Source organism: Pleurodeles waltl, chromosome 6, assembly GCF_031143425.1.
Source record: "Pleurodeles waltl isolate 20211129_DDA chromosome 6, aPleWal1.hap1.20221129, whole genome shotgun sequence".
NCBI classification, from domain to species: Eukaryota; Metazoa; Chordata; class Amphibia; order Caudata; family Salamandridae; genus Pleurodeles; species Pleurodeles waltl.
Window position 1 is genome coordinate 700,049,168 of NC_090445.1, and position 19,395 is coordinate 700,068,562.

Consider the following 19,395-nt stretch of genomic DNA (forward strand, 5'->3'; position numbering starts at 1 on the left):
GTTGGAGTTTGTAGGGCATTGTGGGTAAGAAAATGGTGGAGTGCATGTGAAGCACACCACCCTGGAATCACCTAGATGTTTAGTTTTCAGATTTGTCTAGGTCTTGTGGATTTTTCTACATGACAGCATCCCAAGTCCAAAAAGGACAGCCCTCACCATTCCAATTGGGAGGATTTTGAGAGTTAGCCAAGCTCTCATGGCCCAAATGTAAAATCAAAACCCAAAATAATCAAATGACTTCTTGCTTGCCGTGGGATAGGATGTTTTAGTGTGTGGGGGGAGAGCTGAAAGACTGTTACCCCCTTCATTTGGGGTGGGGGGTATAACCAGGCCCATACTGGTTGGCAGCCACCTCCCCACTATTTTTTGTAATTTTATTCCCTGGCATATAGTAGACTTTCTGCCCCCCTCCTGGGGTGTAGAGTGGGGGTAATTGCCCCATCAGGTGAGCAGAACAACTTTTGCCCCATTTATTTGGGGTGGGGATATGGCCATACCCCCACCGTCTTATTTTGAAAATGAAATCTTCCCTGGTCTCTCATGGGCTTTCTGCCTCCTTTGGGGGAACTGGACCTTCCAAAAATAGGCCGATCTGCCCCTTGTGCAGATATGGCCAACAGTAATGTGCCCCCAATGGAAGTGACCCTTGTCCAAGGGGCTGCCCCCCAAACAAAACACACACATACACACACACACCAATCCCTGGTGCCTAAGTGGTTTCTGCCCACCCCCCACTGTGGCAGATCGGCCTAATAGAAATAGGCCGATCTGCCCTCCAAGGGAAGCAGAAATGGACTAAAATAAATTTGCCCCTGAGGGGAATGACCCTTACCTAAGGGGTCGCTCCCCTTGCGTGAAATTGACGCAAATAAAAAAAAATCCCTGGTGTCTAGTGGTTTCTGCTCTCCTTGGGGGAAGATTGGCCTAATAAAATAGGCCGATCTGCCCCCAAGGGCGGCAGAAATAGCCTAAAGACAATTTGCCCCCAGTGGAGCGGCCGTTGCCTAAGGGGTCACTCCCCACATATAAAAAAAAAAAAAAAAAAAAAAAAAAAATCCCTGGTGTGTAGGGTTCTCTTCCCCCCCTGGGGGCAGAAATGGCCTACAACAAATGTGCCCCCCAGGGGAGTGACCCTTGCCTAAGGGGGCACTCCCGATATATAAAAAAAATAAAGTAAACATAAAAAAATATATCCCTAGTGTCTAGGGGTTTCTACCCCCCAGGGGCAGATCGGCCTAATTATAATAGGCCAATCTGCCCCCAGGCGGGGCAGAAAAGGCCTAAAAATATATTACCTCACAGGGGAGCGGCCCCTGCCCAAGGGGCTGCTGTCCTTAAGTTTAAATATAAATAAAAAACAAAACTCCCTAGTGTCTACTGGTTTCTGCTCCATTTGGGGCAGATTGGCCTAATAAAAGTATGCCGATCTGCCTCCAAGGGAGGCAAAAATGGCCTAAAAGTACATTTGCCCCCAAGGGAGCGACCCTTGCCTAAGGGGTCACTCCCCACATATATAAAAAAAAAGAATAAAAAAAAGTGGATCCCTGGTGTCTAGCTGTTTCTGCCCCACGGGGGCAGATTAGACTAATTATAAAACATCGATCTGCCGCCAGGGGGGTGATAAATGGCCTAAAAATAAAGTGCCCCCCTGGGAGCGGCCTTTGTCCAAGGGGCCGCTCCCCTCATTCAATGGTATAAAAAACTATTCCCTGGTGTCTAGTGGGTATTTCTGCTGCCCGATCGCATCCCGATCGGGCAACAGAAATGCAGAGAGATACATCAAAGGAAAGGAAAGGCATTTGTTTCCTTTGATGCCTTTCTCGGCCCCTCCACGTGATCTGAGGAGAAATGCTTTTGAAATTTTTCGTCCGATCCGCGCTGGAAGCTCATCATCATCAGATGCCACGGGGGGTCCGGTGGGTGGGGGTAGAAGGGGAATCAATTCCCTTCCATCTCTGCCCAGGGGAGGGGGTAAGAGGCCCCCAGGGGGAGCGCTAGTGCTTCCCCCCAAGGGCCCCTACTTGGACGTAACCATTGCATCCAAGGCACATGAGGGGTTAAGTAGAAGGCAGCACTAGTTCAAGGAAATGAGAGTTATAATGTTCTGAAGCAGCATAATCAAAAATTTAATGAGAACTATGAAGAAGTAGAGAAACTGTCATACAAAAGGAATGTATAGAGGGTATAGGTAATAAGGCTTTTGTTTTGAAATGGAAGCTATTTATTTTCTTTGTAAACAAAATGAAAACACAAAAAAAAATAGTGTTGAGTCTGAGGAGAAAAAGCCAAAAGAAAAGACTTATAAACAGTACTAACGTCTGCAAAGTTTTTATTGGGAAATGTAGACATACTTCTAGTACTAGCCTATCTTTATTGAAGAAAGCTGCTTGTAAGAGAACAGACTAGGTCATGCATTTGATGAATCTGGATAGTGGTATGAGATGAAAGATGTTTTTTCTTTTGAAAAAGAGGTTATGGTACCTAGAAATGTTGAAGAACCTCTAGTTGAAGAGGTACAGGGAAGGTGTAGACAGGCGCCTGTATATGAGTGGACTAGTAGCAGTATTTGTAGCATTCGTCAGCAATCAACTGACACACAGAAATGTTTTCTGTAAGTTTACTTGCAAAAGTCTTAAACAGAAAATTACCATTTTGCAAAGATTAGATCCAGGCAAAGTAAGAAAATATACAAATTTACAGGAACCGTCACTAGCATGCTTATCGAAGAAAGTGTACCAAAGCACCTTTCATCATTTTAGAATGTTAACTGTACACCACTAGCAAATGTAAACATTACTCAGGAGGTTTTATCATGTGAAAAGTCCTGCGCTATGTTTACAAGAAATTAATACAGCTCTTTTGCATGGAACAGTGGCAGAGGTACAAAAGGTTTGTGATGATGTGTTTTCTTTCTTTGGACTTGAAAAAGAATACAGAGACAAGGGACACTGGGAATATACAGGTGTAGCAGAACAGGAAATAGGCATTACTGTTGATAAATTTCATGACAAGATTAAAAAGTTTAACACAGTCTCCTCTGAGAAATCAGACTTTGTTTGTATATGCTGTAGACGCACTCACTATAAAAAAACAAATTTGTTATGTTATTGTGTTTTCAAAAAACTGAAGAAGAGAATGGAGATATGTGGCAAGAATATGCAGCTTATTTGTTTGAAGAAGAACACTTTGATTGTTTTATACATCAAACTATATGTAACTATTGTTATAATATGTTAGAGGACAGCAAAATGCCTGCTAGAGCATTGTAAAACAAATTGCAACTAATTTCAGTTCCAGAGGAGCCTCAAGATTTGAATGTTTATCAGACTATTTTTTATACAATGAGTACATCTACTTCAAGCTGTGGTCCTTATCGAACCAAGGACTGGAAAGTTACCTCAAACTCTGCTCCAGAAAAGTCTTGAAGGTAGAGTTGTGTACTTACCATTAGATTTCAAGCAGAATATTGAAACTTTAGGGGTGCAGAATGAGTTGGAAGAAGGACTTGTAATTCTAGTCAATGGTGTCCCAACCAAGAGTAAAAAGATATGGCAAGAGTTAGTCAGTGTTAGTAAAGTAAAGAAAGCTACATTATGGGGGTCATTCCGGGGATGCGGGAGCACCGCCCGCAGGGCATTCTGACCGCGGCGGTTTGGCCGCGGTCAGACCAGGAAAACCGGCGGTCTCCCACCAGTTTTCCGCTGCCCTGGGAATCCCCCATGGCGGCGCAGCTCACCGCCATTCTCCACTCCGCCGGCTCCATTCGGAGCCGGCATCCTCATGGAGGGCTGTTTCCCACTGGGCTGGCGGGCGGCCTTTTGGCGGTCGCCCGCCAGCCCAGTGGGAAACCCAGAATACCCGCGGCGGTCTTGTGACCGCGCAGCGGGATTCTGGCGGTTCCCTCCAGGCGGGCGGCTCCCGCCGCCCGCCGGGGTCAGAATGACCCCCTATATCTGGTACAAACTAATATTTACTATAGAAATATAGATGATGGTCAAGATATTACACACCTGGAGAATGCCATAATTTCATCATGATGTCAAATTGAAAAGATAGTTTGAACAATATGAGGAGAAATTTATGAACACTACAGTATTCATCCTCTACATTCCAAATAGTTATTGGAGATGCTATTGATCACTTTCAGATAAAAAAAAGTGAAAGATGCTCCCTTTAAAGTGTAGGAAGAAGCCTTACAAGCTAACATTTGTCCCACAACTATTTCCTACTAGAGTAGGTGGAAGATATGATAAGCTGAATATACAAATACCAGCAGCAGAGTACAGATCAACCAGACTTTACTCAGAGGACCCAAGATTTTGACAGTGTATTCCCTTTATATCTGCGATTTGAGAGTGATTTGTCTGGCTTATATCACACCGTTAATAATATTCTCTCTCTGATAATCTGGAATACAATTTAATTAATTTGATGGCATGTCAACTTGATACCAATGAGACATTAAATACACGTTCAGAAACCTAGGAGCACCTATTTGGTTTCTAACACTGAGTTGTACTAAGTATAAATGGGATGATCTGCTTGATTTCTTAAGAGAAGCACATTTGAATATAAAAGACATCAATCTAAAGACACTTGGGGAACTCTGCTCATTGGATCCAGCAAATGTGTGCAGATGTTTGAACCACAGGTTTCAAGCAATGGAGGCTTTTATCTGCAACAAAACTAATCCTCCTCTTGGCAAAGTGATCGATTTATTTTAGTGCAAAGAGTACTAAGCTAGAGATGCTCCACATATTCACATGCTGTTATGTGTAAAAGATGGCCCAGACTCTGACGAGTTTGGAATGTCTTTCACAGAATAGTATGTAATGTGCCATCCCAACAGATGTCAACAAGTTCTACAATTTGTGGTAAATACCTTTGTCCAAAATATAGATCTAAAGCACAATTTCACACAATATGTCATTTTGGATTCCAATAACCTGTAATTTCAGAGGGAATAGTGAACAGATTTTTGTCAGCAGTGAGACACACTATAACAAGGAAATCACAAAAAAATGCTTACAATCTCAAAAGCGCAGAAGCATGACTACAACCCTGTTATTCTGAAGATGTGGAATGCAAATATTGATGTTCAATTTGAAGAAGATAACTCTATTGATGTTGCTAGATATGTGACTTATTATATTACAAACCAGAAAAGACAGAGATGAAAGAGATATGGGAGGACATTTCTGCAGAAAAGAGTCTGACAAAGAAATTGTACAGTTTTCGGTTGAAAATGCTTTCCCAAAGAGAAAGTGGATTTTATGAATGTGCAGAAAAAATAAAGTTCTGCCAATTTGTTCTCCATGTCTAGGGAACTGGGTGAGAATGCCTTGCAAGCAGTCATAATAGAGTATTGAAGTCTTTCCCAGAACTACAGTACATTGTAGGAGTTGATCCCAAGAGTACAGACATCCTAAAAAATATTATGCTTGATCCATACTACCTACAAATCAGTCATCATCTTCAAAACATATGTCTTAATGAAATACTTCAGCATTATAAATATAGAGGTAATACAACTGAAATTATAGAAGAAGGAAGGATTACAGACATTGGATGTGATGATTGGTGAGACACAACTAAAGAAACCTAATTAACCACTGAAAGCTTGCTTGCCAAAGAGAGAAGAGCGTTTTTCTAGTTGGCACCTTTGCAACTCTTCATGTCTTGGCGTAGTGAATCAGATTTTCTTGGACAGTATGATTGTTGTGAAGGCTCATTCAACACTGTAAAAGTGCTCTATATTTCCAACGTACTTGCAGATGTTGAAAGATGAGATTCAACAGGAAGAAACCATTGCTACTTAATAGCCAGTGAGAGTTCTCAAAGCAGCCAAAGTTATGAACACGCAAGTCAAGATCATCTTGGAGAACCAGTAATTCAAAATAAAGCAGCTATACGTATGAATGAGGTAGAGATTTCTATGCAGCAACCAAGAGAGGAAACTGTGGACTATGAACAGTTACTGGAACAACTGAATAATGAACAGAGATCAATTTACAACAAATTTAAAACTTAAGTAGAGTATAGATTTCTGCATGAGAAAAAACTATGTGAATGTTCTATATATAAACCACTAATACTGTTCATCAGTGGACATCTGGTAATTCCAAAGCTTACTTACTAAAGTTCTCAACCAGTTACCTGCACACAACTACAGGTTCAACTTTTTCATGTGTAGTTAGATCAAGAAGAGGATTAACTGCACATAACGTTAAAGGAATTGCCCTCCAGTGACTACTAATGCTACCTGTTGAATATGACAATAAAGTAGAATATCGGAAGTTATCTGGTGATGCTTGCCATGAAATATCAAGCGTATTGAAAAGAATGACACTTTTGATTATTGATGAAGTTAGCATGGTATCAAACATAATGCTTGCTTTCATACACTTCAGAATGTAACAGATTTTAAGAACAGGCTAGGATGTACTTTTTGGAGGAAAGCATTCAATTGTCTTTGGAGACCTACTCCAACTTACCCCTACAACAGGACAACCAATTTTATAAACACTTTTGCATAATGAAACAAGGAATTCTCTAGGAAGTATTGGTAATGTGATTTTTCGGTTAAACCTTGAATGCAAAGTATTAGTAAAGAATACATGAGTCAAGCCACTGATATAGAATATGGAGAGATATTGAGAGACATTAGAGCAGGGTTCCTCACAAAGGAGGGGAAACCTGCTTTGGAAACTTTCCTCATCAACAGTCTATTACCATCTGAGATTACTGCACCACTACTAATGTTCAATTTAATTAAAGAGGAAAACTCTATGTGTGTTTAGTGCCAACACTTCAAGAGTGCTCATAATTTAATGAAAAATTACTACAACTGGAAAAATGTTGGCAATTACAGCTCTTGATAAAATGGAACATGACGGAGTCACAATACTACTGACAGATGAACTACAAGCCAAATTGGATTCTTTGGTGGAATCAGTATCCAAAACAGCAAGATTAGAAAAGCATTTACATTTCTGCAAAAATTGTCAAATTAATTTACAACACAATTTTAATGATAAGGAAGGCTTAGCTAATGGTGCAATAGGTAAATTTAATGTTTTTCATTCATTTTTCAAATAGAGGTGAGGTAGAATATTTGGCTATAAGGTTTGATCACGTAGCTGATTTGAAAAATATTGGTAGGTGTGTTGTATGTTTTTTGCTTGTAAATGACTTATATATCTGACAACAACAGTTTTCTCTGTTTTTAGTATATGCTGTAGCTATCAATAAATCACAAGGTTTAAGTGTAGATGCAACTTTAGTTATTATTAGAAGTTCACTATTTAAAAAAGAAACACCATATATAGCATTGTCGCAAATTCAAACCTTGACCAGTGTGTTTTCGATTGACTTTGATGAGACAAAAGTTACTGCTGATGTAAGCTGTGTAAGAGAGTAAAATTGCTTAAGAACTTTATATGCTCCTCAATTAGGCCTGTATCCTGTTTATGAGAAACAGATATTCTGCCCAAAGCGGTAGATTACAAAGCAGTCTACAGACCATCAAGAAAAGAAAGGATAAAAAGAGAACACAGAGAGTGCTAAGAAGAGAAAACTGGAAAAAGATGGTGAAAATGTTGATTACCAGTTTGAAAACAGTTCAGGTGTCAACTGCTATGCAAATGTTGTTGTCAATGTGCTGCTCCATTTATCCCAAGTGGTACACCAAATTGAACAAAAATTAGATAAGAGAAAGTCTTCAGGATTATATAATTTGCTTTAATGTTCAATATGTGACAGAACTTCAGTGGTTTGAGACCTTTTAGATATATGTACAGGATATCACCTATACATGAATTCATGCACACAGTCAATCAACCATAAAGCACTCATGCACTCATTCAATTACCATACATAGTCTAATGCACTTAGTCACGCACCTGTACAGTACTCATATACTAACTCACAATTTCACATGCCCTTGCACTCACTTATGCATGCACTCCAGCACTCAGTCATAAACCCATACATGCACTTATGCAATATGGCCCTCATTATGACCTTGGTGGCCTTCAGAGAAGACCGCTGAGGTTCTGCCAGACTGAAGACCGCCAGTGTTGGTGGTCTTCCGCCAACCATATTATGACTGCTGGCGACCCTCGGCCATATATTGGTTGGAGAGCTGCCAGCAGCCACACTGCCGGTCGGCGGTGCAGTGGAGGTTGCTCCTCCGCCACCACTATGTAATCAGAACACTGCCCACCAAATTACATTTCATTATTCAGCATGGCAGTGTTCTGGTGACAGGGTGCTGGTGGCGGAGCAGGCCCCATGGAACCCGTTCCCTCCTGGATGTCCACCGAGGCAGGTAAGGTGATCGTCTGACAGGGGAGGGGAGTAGGGAGTGTTGTGTGGTGTGTGTGTGAATGGGGGTGTGACTGTGAGTGTTTAGAGAATGTGTGTGAGTGCGTGTATGTATGCAGGGTGTGATGTGTGTCGGGGTGTATCATGTATGTGTGTGTGCATGTGTGCATGTGTGTGTGCGTGTTTGAGTCTGAGTGGTGTGTGCATGCATGAATGGAGAGGTGGGGGAACGTCTGGGGGGGCCCATGGGGTTCGGGCGGGGATGGGAAGGGGCCCTACCACCGTTGTGGAGTGGTAGGGGGGCTCGAAGCTGCTGGGAGGACTCAGGGGAGACCCCAATCAATGCCAGGGAAGGAATTCCCTGGCACTGATAGTGCGTACCACCATGGTTTTTGTGGCTGTACAGAAACCACGAAAACCATGGCGGTATGCGGGGTCATTATCCCGCAGGCAGACTAGTGATGGCCGCTGGGCTGAAGACCACTGTCTCCAGCCTGACGGTCGCTACCGCCATGGCGGACGGTGTGGTACATTGGAGGTTTGGCATGTGCCAAACCGCCAATGTCATAATTTGGCAGTAATTACGGCCAGCCTGTTGGCGGGGCTACCGCCAACTTAACACCGTCCGCCAGGGTTGAAATGAGGGCCTAAGTCATAAACCCATTCATGTACTCAATCACCCATACAAGCACTCATGCACACACTATTCAAAACATACATTCATGTACACAATCATCTATGCATTCACTCATTCACTCAGTCAATCACCCAAGCATGCACTCATACTCTGCCAATCATTCATACAGTACTCATACACTCAGTCAATATACATATATGTACTCATGCAGTCAACCAGCCATAATTGCAATCAGTAACTCACCCAGATATGCACTCATACCCTCATACACATGCCCATACACCACTTATGTACTTGGTCAACTATACACCTCTCATATACTCAATCACCCATCCACTACTCAAGCACTCAGTTACCCATGCATCAGTTGTGCAGTCACTCACTCACTCATACATACATTCTATCATACGCGTTCCATCATCCATACTCTACTCATGCAAGCACTCACTGAGTTCTGCAGGTACTAACACACTCAATCACATGTAGCCACTCACATACTCTTACATTTCATTTACTTATGAAAGCACTTTCTCTTATACATTCATACATAGATATAGTTTACCTTTTTTTAAGCGTGAAAGGCTGTTCAGATGTTTTGTTTTCTGAAACATTTTTTTAGAATTTTTTTAAGTTGTATTTTGTAGTTTTTTTTTTTTTTTTCAAAACTAGAATGGCAACTGGAAAAGGCATTCACAGCAGAAACTGCTATCTTCTTTAATTCAGTGCTCTATTGGTGAGCTGTTCCTGTATGTAGGTAGAAATAGGGTTACCAGGTGCCACCCTTGCATATTGAGATGTACTGGGAACACCTGCACTACGTGCTCACTGGGCCCTTGCTAGGTGCCTATTATGGTAGGTTTCTAAGTGATAAAGCATGCTGGTGGTTCTGCAAGAATACATCTTTGAAGTTGCCTTTAATAAAATCTTCTCACAACTTTCTAAACTGCTCAAGCTTTGTCAAATGAAAAACCTATTAAGTTCTGTGTTTAAAAACAAAAAAAGCTGACTTCAGCTCAGAGCCCTCCCTCCCTACTACAACCCTTAACACAGGTGGTGGAAGTGCAGCTGCTGACTTCAACAATTTTTAATGGAGGATGTCCTGCCGGGAACATTCTCCATAAGGAAATCATCACACCTAGAAGGTTCAAAAGCATAAAACTTTCCTCACTTAATGTTAGGAAACCTAGGGCCTCATTACGACCCTGGCGGCCGGCAGTAAGCTGGCGGTAACACCGCCAACAGGCTGACGGTATTCCGCCAGCTATTATGACCATGGTGCAATAGCCACGGCCATACTGCCGGCCCCTCCAACATACCGCCAGGTTTCCGCCTGGCGGTCATAATCCCAGGGCAGTGATGCAAGCACCGCTGCCCTGGGGATTATGAGTCCCCAACAGCCAGTCTGTCTATGGCGGTAAACACCGCCATGGAAAGGCTGGCGGTAAGGGGGAGACTTGGGGTGCCCCTGGGGGCCCCTGAACTGCCCATGCACTTGGAATAGGCAGTGCAGGGGCCCCCAGGCACAGCCCCATCGCACATTTCACCGCCCGAATTTTGGGCAGTGAAATGCGCGACGGGTGCTACTGCACTCGTTGCACATCAACATTGCCGCCGGCTCAATTATAAGCCGGTGGCAATGTTGATGTGACTTTTCCGTTGGGCCAGCGGACGGAAACACTGTTACCGTCCGCTGGCCCAGCGGAAAAGTCATAATAGGGAGCCAGATATACCGCCAGAACTGGCGGTATACTGGCGCTCGCAGCCTTGGCGGTCTTGGTGAAAGACCACCAAAGTTGTAATGAGGGCCTTAATCTGCGTCATAATGTATGGAATTAACCAATTCCGCTGAGCTTCATAAGTGAAGTTTTAATTTAACTCACTGTTAATTTAAAATAACTTTATAGAGAGCTTGGAGCATATCTATCAAGAACATTTTGGGAAATTAGCAGTGAACGGTGTGTCTTAAACATGTTAGGGCTATAACAATGGTGAAAATCAAATATAATTTAGATGTAATTTTACAAGGGAAGATCTCACAATGAATTACACTGTCAGGTGGTGAAAAAAGATGGATAGTTCAATTATATTTAATCAAAACCACCAGTCAAAACGGCATGGACTTGAAGCAGACTCTGGCATTGCCATACACCCCTCATACTCACAAGGATGTTGTATGAAAGATGATGCACAAAAGGAGACCATTATTAGACATCGACCCGTAGACAGGTGGGCATGGTAATGGAAAGTTGGCTGTGTGAACTTGGGATTGGTTCATTTCAAGCCTGTGACCTGGCTGAGGAGACTAGTTTCATCTCCAGTTACAGGAGATGTAGATGGGCAGGCAGCAGCACTCCCTCTAAAGCTCTGAGTTGTGGTTTCAAGGTTTGCACCTAGTATACTGTGTTAACATATTTCACTGATGCTGCTTACATGGTACCTCCCATTTGGATGCTTGACAGTCCTCTACGTCCATAACTATGGACATTCTCCACTCTTTCACATGCAGTAGACTCTTTGCATATAAGCCTCCAGGTGGCCCCCTTTATGTGACAAATATTGCTTGGCTGAGCACGTACTTTTCAGAGTGGGGAATGTAGAAAACATGGAAGCCAGACGTTTCCTAGAAACTGAAAACATTTACTTGCAGCAGGATTGTCTTGCCATTATGACAGATGAAGATAAAAGTCAAGCTTCTTGTTATGAAACAGTTTAGAGACTGCCATATTTAAATGTACACTAGAAAGCCAGTTCACCTCCTTGGTAGAACTTGAGCTTCTCAGCAACTAGGTTGTACTTTTCAGTGTCTATACCAGCAAATGTACAGATGGTTGATATGCATTAAAAGAGAAGACATAATCACATCTCACCAGGAGCATACAGTAACAGACAACAAGGGGTGCCACTGTTAAGCAATTAGCAAAACACAATGTGGATCAAGTAACAATGGCTAAAGGGCAAAATTGTGCAGTTAAGTCTCATTAGGACAGGTGTATTGGCTAAAACATGATAAATTATGCATATCACTTGAAATCTCTAATCACCTTTTCTTCATGTGTACCTAGCTGTTATTTTGCTCCTTTTATCTCTCTCTTAATTCCTTTGTTTTCTCCTGATGGCTGACCATGTGCCCCTACTGCCTCTTGCAACCTTTTCCCCGCTACCCCTGTTCTGTTTGCTGCTCCATCTACATTTTAATCCCCGATTCGCTTGCTGGCTTTTTCTATTTACTCACCTTTCATTCTCTCAACCTTCTCAGCATTTCTCTCGTTAGCCCTATTCTCCATAGACAATGTATAGCAACTAAAACATTCTCTTGACTGTGATTGGCCAAAGCAGCACCTGCCACCTTTCTTTGCCGACTGTGCTTTTTGCTGGTTCTCAGTACCAGAGGCCCACCATCCTGCGACCATCTGGAACTGGAGAAGGCCCCTACAATCATGGAACAAAAATGTTATTGAAATATGGCCATCATATCCCTGCAGCTTGTTGTCAGTTCTTGTTAGACAGAATATCAAACTGTATGGATTTGGTGAGTTTTACATGCTTCAAGGCAGATGACTCATTGACGTCCACCACACTACCTTCACAACAGGGTGGACTGCAACTCATCATCCACAGTACTGGAAAAGAAAATTATTCTGGTAAAAATTAAAGTTGAGACATGAGTGTAATGCTTCCCTCTAGTCTGATATTTTGTTTTGCTGTATTGTGCAGCAGGCTGATGTTACAGAGCAAAACAAAGGTGATAGCAGGCCAGAGTGATGGAATCTTCAGGAATCCACAAATGTCCTACCACAAGCCTTCCTACACTTCTCTCGATAGCAATAGTGCCCCTCTTGTGTGACTTGGCTATGGCCCATGAAAATAAAAGCTCTCTAATCCTCCTAAGACACATGGAAATGCCAGGATTTTAGCCCTGCAAATTGACCCATTTTGGTGATATGGAGTGCTCCCTTATTTAGGTCAGGGCTCGGTTGGCACCCAGAGAAACCCGTCAAGCCCAGACATTTTTTTAAACAAAGCACCTAGGGTAGTCTGATGTGGTGTGGCTTCCATGGATCCTAATATCTCTTCTTACCCAGAATGCCCTGCAAACATCAAGGGGGTCATTCTGACCCTGGCGGCCGGTGACCGCCAGGGTCACCGACCACGGGAGCACCGCCAACAGGCTGGCGGTGCTCCCTCGAGCATTCTGACCGCGGCGGTTCAGCCGCGGTCAGAAGCGTAATGTCGGCGGTCTCCCACCAACTTTCCACTGCTCGGGGGAATCCTCCATGGCGGCGGAGCGCGCTCTGCCGCCATGGGGATTCTGACACCCACAACCGCCATCCTGTTCCTGGCGGGTCTCCCGCCAGGAACAGGATGGTGGTAGGGGGTGCCGCTGGGCCCCTGGGGGCCCCTGCAGTGCCCATGGGCACTGCAGGGGCCCCTGTAAGAGGGCTCCGCATAGTATTTCAGTGTCTGCAAAGCAGACACTGAAATACGCGACGGGTGCAGCTGCACCCGTCGCACCCCTGCAACTCCGCCGGCTCCATTCGGAGCCGGCATCCTCGTTGCAGGGGCATTTCCGCTGGGCCGGCGGGCGCTCTTTTGAAGAGCGCCCGCCGGCCCAGCGGAAATGTGAGAATGGCCGCCGCGGTCTTTTGACCGCGGTGCGGTCATTTGTCGGCGGGACTGTGGCGGGCGGCCTCCGCCGCCCGCCACAGTCAGAATCAGCCCCCAAATGTTTGCTAAATCACAAATCTCCATCATATTTCTATGAAGGAAGATTCCAGTATCTATGATGATCCATCAAACTCCTACCATCCAGTGTTCCCACACTTCTTCCAATAAAAACACTAATCCAGATGTTCACCACATATTATAGATTTAGGGCATTAATTGCATAGGACTTCAAAACAGCAATTTATTTGCAAAAAAAGCTGAGCTAGATTAGATAAAACAGAATTTCAAAAGAGTCAATACATTTCAAAAAGCAAATTCATTGTACACAGATTTTAAATTACAATACATACAAATCTGAAAATGTTAATCTTTCTTCTGTGGGAATGACTAGAGATAGAGTACAATTATAATACAAATGCCCTGATTATTATTTCCACAGTATTTGGTTCAAGCAGGTGAATCCTCAGTGTGCTGACCCTAGCAGGGCTATCTAGATATTCATCTATTTTAGAAAGATAGCTAGTCTTTTATATCAGCCCTTTGTGACATGACAGACAATGTTGGGTTATTTCAGACTCACACTACTGCTAGTAATGGTATTTTTAGACCCCTTTGCAGGAGGCACACTAACCTAACAAATTATCTGGCTCCTGCAAACACAATAAAGATCTCTAGCGCAGTCACATTATCTCGCAAGGCTCTATTTTACAAAAGGTGTAGTTTGGACCACTGACTGTCAAATGTAAGTTGTGCCTGATTTTTGATGATCTGCCCTAGCCCAGTAGTCTGATCAAATCACTATACCATATTGGAATGTGCCTTTTCCTGAGTGGACACTGCTTCTGAATGGTTTGTAGGTATAGGTGCTGACTGGTATTATGTATCAGGAAGGAGAAAGGTCCTAAGAATTGCTGGTTTAAGAACAACATGACTGGATATCCTGTACAGTTCAATCTTTTCACATAGCAAATTATTGTTTGACATACTGTGTGAGAGGAGAGATGGAGTTCAGCTATTGCCATTGAATGTATGACCCTTCAGCTGTGACTTTGAACTATTGCTTGCATTACTTTTAATATCAGCTTCTCATACAAAATGCTGTGGCAACCCTCAGGGATCCATCATGTCACCTCTATTATTCAACATCTACCTAATCCCCATACCAAATCTGATTAAATCATTCCCTTTCTCCTATACCAGCTATGCAGATGACACACAAACCATTTTGAGAATGGATGGTCTGGAAGACCTCTATAATGTAAAACCTGATTGACTGCCTTTGTGTGATAAACACATGGTGAATAACCACCTAAAACTAAGGCCCTCATTATGACCCTGGCGGTGAGTGATAAAGTGGCGGTAATACCGCTAACAGGCTGGTGGTAATTACCTCCAAATTAAGACTATGCAGTGATAATTACCATAGACAGCCAGTGTACCACACCAACTGCCAGGGCAGAAACAACACTCACCATGAAGGTACCCATCAACAGCCAGGCGGAAGACAAAGTACAGCCCACCATATCATGACACACAAATCTGCCACCTTTTCCGGAGCGGTACCAACACCATCAAAAGCCTGGTGGAAACAGAGCTCAGAAGCGAAAGGACTCATCATCGGAGACTGAGGGAAGAACAACGCCGCCATGGAACCTGAACTGCAAGTCTTACCAATGATCTTCTACTTTATGCTCCACCTGGAACATCAATGCCGAAAAAGACGATGACGGTGAGTGCAGCCGCGTAGCACACAATAGAGGGAGGGAGGAAAACGAGAGTGACACACACACACACACAACTCACACCATTCACACACACTCCATACACACAACCAGCTACAGATGTAAACCAATAGCACATAACACACGGCAGAATAACACAACGACCAAAGTGCGGATGTAAAGAAAATGTATTAGCATAGCAAAACCCACCACATGAACCAGATATATACAAATGTTTACAAAGGACCAATGCCCAGTCCAAAGTCATAAGAGTACACAGGGCCACAGGGCACAATCCAAGGCCCAACTTGTATCCTGACATCATCCTGAGAGAACACTGCAGGCACATCAGTTTGCAAGTGGGCAGGCACCTCGGGGGAATGGGGGCACCTCAGACGAATACAGAAACTTCCCCACTGCTTCTGGAGTGGGCTACATACCCATTTGACTTTGCTGGGGAGTGCAAGGCCACAGTCTCTGAGGTGGGGAACAGGCCCACTGGTTCTGGAGGGGGCTCCATGCCTATTTGTCTTAGCTGGGGAGTGCAAGGTTACAGTCTCTGAGCTGTGGAACATACCCACTGGTTCTTGAGGGGGTCCCTTGTGCAGCAGTTCCTGGAGGGTGGCCTAGATGTCCCCCACTGGTGGTGATAGCTGCACTACCTCAGCTGGTGGTGAGTGCTGCTCTGTGGCAACAGGTGATGGTGCCTCCCGCTCTGCCTCTACTGACTGTGATAGCTGCACTGCCTCTGCTGGTGGTGAGTGCTGCTCTGATGCAACAGGTGATGGTGCCTCCTTCCCTTCCTCTGCTGGTGATGATAGCTGCACTGCCTCAGCTGGTGGTGAGGGCTGCTCTGTGGCAACAGGTGATGGTGCCTCCTGCCCTGCCTCTGCTGGTGCTGATAGCTGCACTGCCTCAACTGGTGGTGAGGGCTGCTCTGTGGCAACAGGTGATGGTGCCTCCTGACCTACCTCTGCTGGCGATGATAGCTGCACTACCTCAGCTGGTGGTGAGGGCTGCTCTGTTGCAACAGGTGTTTGTGCCTCCTGGCCTGCCTCTGCTGGCGGTGATAGCTGCACTGCCTCAGCTGGTGGTGAGGGCTGCTCTGTGGCAACAGGTGATGGTACCTCCTGGCCTGCCTCTGTTGGCGGTGATAGCTGCACTGCCTCAGCTGGTAGTGAGGGCTGCTCTGTGGCAACAGGTGATGGTACCTCCTGGCCTGCCTCTACTGACTGTGATAGCTGCACTGCCTCAGCTGGTAGTGAGGGATGCTCTGTGGCAACAGGTGATGGTGCCTCCTGCCCTGCCTCTGCTGGTGGTGATAGCTGCACTGCCTCAGCTGGTTGTGAGGGCTGCTCTGTGGCAACAGGTGATGGTGCCTCCTGGCCTGCCTCTGCTGGCGGTGATAGCTGCACTGCCTCAGCTGGTGGTGAGGGCTGCTCTGTGGCAACAGGTGATGGTGCCTCCTGGCCTGCCTCTGCTGGCAGTGATAGCTGCACTACCTCAGCTGATACTGAGGGCTACTCTGTGGCAACAGGTGATGGTGCCTCCTGACCTGCCTCTGCTGGCAGTGAGGGCACCCCGTGACCAAAGGTGGTGGCGGTGGTGGTGGTGGTTTCATGCTCCGAGCCTCTGATGGAGTTGAGGGCTTCATTCCGTCCATGGAAGGAGATGCGGGCACCTTCCCCTTCCTGACTGTAGGTGCTGGGGGCTCCTTCCCTTTCCTGGCTGTAAGTGTTGTGGATCCATCCCCTGCCTGGCTGTAGGTGTTTTGGGGTGTTGTGGGCTCCTTCCCCTTCCTGGCTGTAGGTGTTGTGGGCTCATTCCCCTTTCTGGGTGGTGGAGTGGAATCCCTCACAGTCCTGTCTCCATGACTAGGAGGTGCCTCCACTGTCCCATGGACTTTCTGGCTGAGGTGCTGGGCTGGCTGGTTGGCACCCTGGTAGTATGGGCAGGACGGAGGGTGGGGGGGAGGGAAGAGGTCAAGTTGGGGAAGTAAAAGCTTCTTAGGGACAGTAGGGTAGGAGGAGGGATGAGAGTGGAGGTTGAGGGAGTGGTTGTTGGAGGTGTACGTCTGTTGGACTTGGTTGCAGGTGCATGGGCAGTGTGTGTGTGTGAGGTGGATGGCTGTTGGGTGTCTGAGCGCTTGCGTTTGGGTCCTTTAGGAGGGGAGTACAGACACGGTGGGAGAGGACACAGGGGACAAGTGGATGGATGTTGTGGAGATGTCTGATGGTGGATGTTGAGGCAGTGCATGCAGGTGTGAGTGTGGACGTGACTGGGAGGAAGGTGGAGGAGGAGGGGAGGCAGTGGAGGTAGTGGATGTGGTTGTGTCTGCTATTGTATGGTGTTTGTGTGAGTGCTTGCGGGATGAAGTGTGGAGCTTGTGTCTGCCTGTGACACTCTTGGGTATTGTCTTGTGTGCATGCTCATCTGTATGTGTGCCTGGGATGGGTTGGGGTGGAGAAAAATGGGACTGGGAAATATTAGTTGGAGGGGGGTGGTAGAAACCAGAGCAATGTCTGTCATCACAGAGAGGCCAGACCCTGAATCGATCACTGCTGGGCCGCCAATCCAACGTGAATGCCCACCAGGAATGCATTGCATTGCTGCATCTGGGGTGCCAGCCCCTGGATGTCATTCACAATGGTTGATTGCCCTACGGAGATGGATCTCAGGAGGTCAATGGTCTCCTCACTCAGGGCAGCAGGGCTCACTGGGGCAGGTCCTCAGCTGCCTAGGGTGAAAGAGATGCCCACCCTCCTGGGTGAGCGGGCACAGGCAACTCGCTGAGGGGCTACTGGGAGGGCAGTGCTGGTACGGGGGTGGCGACTGGACCTGCAGCTGGGGTGGTTACAGAGGTGTCTGCCACCACCAGGGAGCTTTCATCGGAGGAGGTATCTGAGTCTGTGTTGTCTCCGCCAGTCTCCGCCATGGTTCTCCCCTTGCCCTCTATCCCACTGGTTACCTCGGCGTCAGTGGAGTCTGCCTCCTAGGTCCTGTGGGATGCAGCTCCCTCTGTCACTGGTACCCCTGCTCCTCCGCCAGATGATGCTAATGCACACAAGGACAGGTTGACAAAACAAGAAAGGGGGGAGACAAAGGATACACTGGGTCAATGACTGCACCAACACCACTATTGGCATGCACATCACCGTCACAACAGGGAACAGGCTTAAGAACTATGCATTCCATACCAGTGACATGACTAGTTACTATGGCAAGATGAGGACCACACACCACCAACTGCAGCACTCCTGGGATCCACGATGCCCTGGCTAAAATGGACTGCTAACAAGCTAGGTTACCTGTATTTGCCATGCACCCATTACCCTTCAGTTGACCCACGCTGAAATGTCTGGCCCGGCCTTAGGGGCACCCACTAACACACATCCACCACCCGGATACAACCCCACCAGCCAAAATATGTATTGATACCCACTGTACTCACCCCCTTTTGGCTGCTGTGATTCCCTCAAGCGCCCACCAGGCTGAGGGTAGGTCACCACCAGTATGCAGGCCATCAGGGGGGTCAGTGTCCGACGGGCACCCCTTCCTTGTTGGGAGGCCATCCACAGCGGGGCTTCCGAGGTCTTCTGTGCCCAGCGTCTCAGTTCCTCCCACCATTTCCGACAGTGGGTGCTCTACCTGCAGTGGACCTCCAGGGTCCGCATGTCCTTGGCGATGGCACGCCATATTCCCTTCTGTTGATGGGCGCTGACCTGCAGAGGCAATACAGACAGGAGAACATCATTAGACAAAGAGTCTAGCCTGTCACACAAATGCCCCACCATACCCGTTTCCATCACCATTGGCAAACACCTATCGCAGCGCACAACATGTACACTGCCACTAGACATTCTCCCCACCCCCACCCACCCTTACACGATGCTTGCACAAACATATCCGTGCATCCTTCCAACATGCATTGTGCCCAAAGTGTACTAACCTGTTGGTCTGGGGGCCCATACAGCTGTCCTTACTGGGGTAGGACCCTATCCACCAGTCGCTCCAACTCCTCTGAAGTGAAGGCTGGGGCCCTTTACC